Source organism: Miscanthus floridulus, chromosome 6, assembly GCF_019320115.1.
Source record: "Miscanthus floridulus cultivar M001 chromosome 6, ASM1932011v1, whole genome shotgun sequence".
Lineage (NCBI taxonomy): Eukaryota > Viridiplantae > Streptophyta > Magnoliopsida > Poales > Poaceae > Miscanthus > Miscanthus floridulus.
The window spans coordinates 91,953,853-91,960,529 of NC_089585.1; the positions used below are offsets into that span (position 1 = coordinate 91,953,853).

A 6,677-nucleotide genomic window follows, 5' to 3' on the forward strand; every position below is an offset into this window, starting at 1 on the left:
CTGTGATAACCAGACTGTGATTACGAAGGTTAACAGTTCTAAGGATAACATGAAGTTCACAAGGCATGTTAAAAGACGACTAAAATCTATCAGAAAATTAAGAAACTCCGGAGTAATAGCGTTGGACTATGTCCACACGTCTAACAATCTGGCAGATCAGTTCACTAAGGGTCTGTCATGCAATATGATAGAAAGTACATCGAGAGAGATGGGTTTGAGACCCACTTGAAATTTACTATAGTGGTAACCTATTCTATGTGATCGGAGATCCCGTAAAGTAGGACAGTGAAACAAGCTAGTAGTAAATTGTGAGGAAAGATCCTTAGTAACACTCATTTCTGATGCATATCTTTCCTTTCTATAAGGCTGGCTAGCTTTTGCCTTAATGTGTTTCAAGTGGCTTGTCAAAGTAAAGATGTTGTCCTATAGAACATCTTTTGAGGAACACACCTATATAAGTCAGACTGCAGATCACAGTCTATGAGATTTGGATGATCTCTAAATACCCATGAAAGGCACTGAAGTATGACTTATATGCTTCAAATAGAGAGGATGTCTTTTGCTGCCCAGTATCAGCTAAGGACTTTAGTGATATTCACCTCACACAAAACTGTTAATTCAAGGCTTAGTCTATTGTTCAGTTGTGACTGAGTGAAACTATTGTTCTAGATGGATGTTCAACTTAACAGTCTCCATCGAAACACTGGTATATAAAAGAAATATGGTTCTAAGACTACTTTGTTACAAACCCTAGAGTTTGGTAGGGATTGTTGGATATAATATGGGCTTGGCCCATATAATATTTAATAATTAAATAAAACTCTATGGTGCGTAACATTAAGTGTTGTATGGTTTAATACCATACGGGATTTTGACCGAACGTTGACTCAGCTTATATGGTTGGAAATTATTCATCTAAATTGAGAAGCTGAAAAAAGGATAAAGGCGTGCCACACGCGCGCGCGCCGCCACCGCCGCCGACCGGGCCGTGGGCGTGGCGTGGCAGGCGGGCAGCGAGCGGGCGGGCGTGGCCAGTCTTTTACCACTTAAATCCACATTATCACGGGAGTTTTGCTCCTTGATAGTGGAGGTGAACTGATTACGTCAGTTACCGTCCCTTCCGCTTCCGCTTCCCGTCTCCTGGGATTCTTCACTGCCTTCGTCTTCTCTTCCCCGTCACTAGCCATATATCATGTCTTCCGTCAGTCCAGACCCCATCTTCTTCTGTAACCACTCCTGAGAGAATCATAAATCAGCAGCCTTCTGATTTCCCCGTCTCGTACCTCTGTGCGCACGGAGGAGCGGGAGAGCAGGTGCCTCCGGAACCCTCGTCCGCCTGAGAATCCTACACGGGGTGAGCGGCGATTAGGTTTTTGGGGAGCGATCTGCGACTGCTCGTCCATCTTCTTCCTGGAGATCGCTCTTGGATCCGGCCTCTCCCTGGAACATCAAGGCGTCTTCTTCCTAGTGATCTGTTCGTGAGACTACACTGCGAACATCTTCCTACATCGACTATGGTCCACGACTTCGAGCAACGCACTATGTCTAGTGTGAATGGAGCCTCCGATGCCCTCGACATGGGACCCTCCGCTGGGTATAGTCTAATATCTGTGATTACTGTATTTTGTATTCTTACTATATCAATAAGTATATCATCTATGCATGTTGTAGCGTTCATAAAAAATATACGCATATACATATATGCTATCACAAACCTGCTGATATTATATTTCTAAATTAAACTGATAATAAAAAAGCCTAAATAGGCGTGGGACCATCTGCCGCTAGGACGAGGCTGCCGGCCACGGGCACAAGGCCGCGCGGGAGGCCGTCTCTGGGCCAGTGCGGGGGCCGCCGGCCACAGCGCGGAGGCCGCAGGCCATGACGAACTCCATGATTGATTGATTGTGAACCAGGGAGCGAGGAGATAGAATCGACGATCTGAACGGTATGGTACTTACATCGTTCGCCTCGTGTCTTCATGGAGGATGCAGATGATGCAGTCCGCCGTCTTCGTCGCTTCATGGAGGATGCAGATGACGATGCTAGCCGACGGCAGCGTTGCAGTATGTGCGGACGTTAGCTGTTGTCGCCGGTGAGAACAGATGCATGGCCTCGGCAGCATCCTGTTCTTTTCGGTAGTTTCTCAGTGGAGAACGAAGTGCATGATAACGTGTTAGAAAGTAGGGAGCCAGACAAAGCGTTTGATGCAAATGATTCTACATTGTATTTCAATAAAGAGTGTGTACATAAATATACAGAGTATATGTGGACGGTTAAAAGTGTGAAAAAAGAGAGGGGTGAAAAGGCATCCCTTGGATTAATCCCTAATTGAGCACTAAATAATAATTCTCAACGAAAAAGATATATAGCTGTGAATGCAAAGATTTTGTGTTCGATGATTGTACGTATAAGTCATCTACTTTTTTATTTACTATAAAAAATGGGCTGAAATTTTGCCTATTTATTATTAGATATGAATAAATCTAATGAATAAATAATAAAATTATTACTACATTAGGGAGAGTCCGAGCGTTCATATACAACTTATTGACCCCCTATGGCGCCGCTAAGGCGTGTGTTTTTTTAATATTTTAACTACGTTAATACAAAGAAGCGCAAACCTTTTACGTGTTCAAGAAAAAATACATAATTAAAGATTTTTTATTTTTAACATGGTCATGAGATACAAGGATTTTTTTCTGTTGTAATATACATGCACATTTGCTATCTATATTCTTATACAATATTAAAGAATTTGTTCTCTAGATTTTTGTTGTTTACTCTCTTTATTATCTCCACCAGTTCGTCTGTCTCTCCATTTCTCCGAGCATAAGAGTTTTCGATGGTTTCGCTAAAAGTGGCATGTGATGAATTATCGATACGAGTTGTGATTGGTTTAGTATCTGGTCTGTGACCTGAGCTCACGATCGATGTTCATACGAGTTAGAAACGCATCTAGCAACGATACAGAGTTTGTTTTCGAGACACGTTAGAATAGATGACCATGTATCTTCCGTTGCAACACACCGGTATATTTGCTAGTTTGTATAAAACGTCAGAAAAGAATGTGTTCATTCAGTTCAGGAAAAAAAATAAGAATCTATAATCATCTATGTTATTCACTCTAGCAAAAAAGAAGAAATATTTCTGTTAACAATCGCTACTCTTATTATAATCCACAAGTTGGCATGCTTTTAAAATTAGCAAAAAAAAAGAGTACTCCTTATAACAGTATGCCATCCAAAACTGAAGTCGTCCACGACATAGACAAGAATCCAATGGGCCGGCCAGCTGGCCTGCTCCCAGCATGACGCGGCAAAGCCGTACCGGTCTTTTTAGTATCTATACCTAATAATAAAGGGGTAAAATTTTTTTTATATGGCCTTCTCTAACTCACTCCGTGAATATGAAAATTTTTATATATGATAACATAGGTCTTTTATGAGGTAACTTGGATAGGTACGAATCAAAATCATAATCCAACACGAGTTTAACATATATTATAGATAGTTGAAATCATAATCCAAATACGATCGATTGTTGCTCATAATATTGCCGGCCAAGTGCTCTCACACGTCCGTGTTTTTATTCCCTCCCAGAGTCCCTGTATTGTTGCTCGTATAATATTGCCGAATACGATTTTGATTTTGTTTGATCGTGTGTCTCCAACCAGGACTCGTTGGTGTGCGTGACATGGCGGGATTGTTCTTCATCACTGATTCTTTCCGTACATTATTATATCTGCTGAAAATTGGAAAAAAAATGGACTCTCCATTGGTTCGGATTGGACTGTGAAAGTATACTAGGAAAGTATCGGGAAGTACCAAAACACGCGTCTCGATGTTCTGGAACTAAACGACGAGTCCCTCTCGAGTCCTTTGGCAAGACCCGGCCGGCCCGTCGAGGTCCGCCGCCGCCACGTCGAGCGGCGACGGCAGCAGGAGCACAGGGATGGTCGGCGCCACCTTCTTGACGTCGGCGTCCGGAAGTGCAGCGTGATGGGGTGGAGCGCGTGGCGGTGCAGCGACAGCTTCTGGCTCAGCGACACGGTGTCGAAGCACTTGACGTTCCCGGTGGTGGACACCATCCAGGGCAGCACCTTCTCGCCGCCGACGCGGGACAGCACCAGCAGCTTGGACGCCCTGCGCGCCGCGCGGTGCAGCTCCAGCGCCAGTCTCGTGTCGCCCGGACTGCCCGCACCACGCCGATGTCCACGCCGTGGTAGTCCTTGAAACTGTACAGGCTCGCGTTCGCCATGCCGGCCAGGTCCGACAGCGAGGCCATGTTCACAGTCGACAGCACCGTCTCGCCTGAGATCTTGGTCAGCAGCACCTCCGTCTGCATGTTCATGAACACGAAGGGCACGCCGGAGGCCTGCGACGACAGCAGCATCGTCCTGTTTGTTTGGATTTGTTTGACCGATAAATTAGAACTGAAAGTACTATCAGTTAATTTGGTGAAAAAAATACTATTTATTGACTAAAAAATATAACTTATAAGCCTAAGTAAACAGGGCGCATATGCATCCGCGCGCGCGAGGGTGTCCTCCAGGGAGTTGTAGCGCGTGTTGGACCCGTCCGTCGCCTTGGGCAGCAGTAAGCCTGGGCGTTCGGGTTATCTGATTTTTTTGGATTGGGTAATTCGGATAATTTAAAATTCGGGTAATAAAAATTGCTACCTGATATTACTCCTGAAAAAACACTACCCGTAAATTCGGATACCCGATAATTCGGGTTCGGGTTTGGGTATTACCCGATATACCCAAATTTACAGAAAACAACCAACTACACTAAATTTCAGTAGCGATCTATACATAATTTCAGCAGTAATTTGTATAGAATTTCAATAGCAATTTGTAGAGAATAATATATTACAGTCACTCATTCAAATAGAGAGAATTATATTCTAATAAAGTGATAAGTTAAATGGTTCAGCTAACAACACATGATAAATACAAAGATAAAAACAAATATTTGGGTAGTTCGGGTAGTTTGGGTACCGGGGGATATTACCCGAATTACCCAAACTAATTTCGGGTAATCAAAATCGCTATCCGAATTTGGGATCGGGTAACTCGGGTTCGGGTAATTCGGGTCCGGATTTGGATAATTCGGGTACGGGTAATGGGTATCGGATATTTTGCCCCGGCTTAGGTGGCAGCAGCAGCAGGGAGAGGAAGCAGCTCGCCTCCGGCACCGGCAGCAGCTCCCTCATCTTCATCTTCTTCACGCACGGGAACGGCTCGTACGCGTGGCCGATCTTGACGTCGGGTCTTGCTCTTTTTTACGCGACGTCTGTGGACATCGGGTCGTGCGGTCAAATAGCTTCTCCGTGAAGGAGAAGGTACGTACACAGTATTCTCCGTTAAAGCTCCACCTATTACTGCCCTTCTATCACTTAATTTATTTTTACTGATTTTCTTTCTTAAATTAAATGTTTGTCAAAATAAAAATACAAACTATGCCCATGTTTAGATTGCAAAAAATTGCAACCCGATGAATAGTAGCACTTTCGTCTTATTTGGTAAATATTGTCCAATCGTGGACCAACTAAGCTCAAAAGATTATCTCGTGATTTCGAACTAAACTGTGTAATTAGTTATTTTTTTACCTACATTTAATGCTCCATGCAAGCGGCTAAAAATTGATGTAATAGAGAGAGTAAAAAAACTTAGAATTTGAAGGTGATGGCCTACCTAAAAGTACTAGCAGTACTTTACAACCACCGAAACAAGCCTCTCTTTATATTTGTTTTCTTCATTGTACGATGACATGTACCGTACACCTTCTTCAAACGGCGCCGCGGATGCCGGTTGCAGCTGTACGAGAACGCGCAGGTCGCTGGCAATTTCGCGTCGTGTAGCTCATGGATGGCAGGTTCTAGGAGCCTTGCCAGCGTTGGGTGGACGTGTTTGAGTCGATCAGCAAAAGGCCCCGACGATGGTGTACAGCGTCGGGTGCCCCGTGAACTCCGACGTCGTGCTAGTACGTGACCTGCGGCGGCTGTCAGCGTCGGCGTCGGCGTCGGCGTCCAAGAATCTCCGTGATCTGCTCATCGAAAGGCGAACGAGGCCGTCAGTGTTACAGTGCCAGATGCCCATCTTGGCGAGGACTCCCGCCACAGAAAGCCAGGTCATGTGATAGCGGAGCGATGAGTGAAGTGCGACGTCTATGTGAAGTCTGAAGATCGACGACCGGCGACCGAGTGAAGAGGACGTCTATGCGTTGTTTTAAGGCTCGACATCTATGCTCACCGGGCTCGGCGTGCACCACCGCAGGGCTCTGCGTTGAGGCCGCTAACCCACTTGCCGACACGGAGTGGGCGCCCACCCCAATCTCATATTGGAACGCTGGAGCAAATGGGCGCGGAGAGGACCGCTAGTACAACGCAGGTAACCCCTTTTCTCTCCTCCCTTTTCGCAGCAGGGAAGGACGTGGGTGTGTGACACACAGAGCTGGATGACAGCTCCAAGCAGCGCGCTTGTCGTAAGCACCGTGGTAGTACGGCGCCAGTGACTGCCTGGCCGTCGCTCTCACATCACAGCGTAGACGTAGCAACTGCGTGGTTGATCGTGAGCCGTTTCCATATATCTTAGATCCCATGTGCTGTATGCCTGGTGTTTGTTCGATAGGATACCTCAATAGGAAGTAAATATTCTTGTGTTTTGCACAGGA

General features: G+C 45.4%; 1 pseudogene; it reads right to left on the reverse strand.

Annotated features, from left to right (window-relative positions):
- Positions 1–3,812: 3,812 nt before the first annotated feature.
- On the reverse strand, positions 3,813–6,139 carry LOC136460823 (uncharacterized; annotated as a pseudogene).
- Between the last annotated feature and the right edge of the window lie 538 nt (positions 6,140–6,677).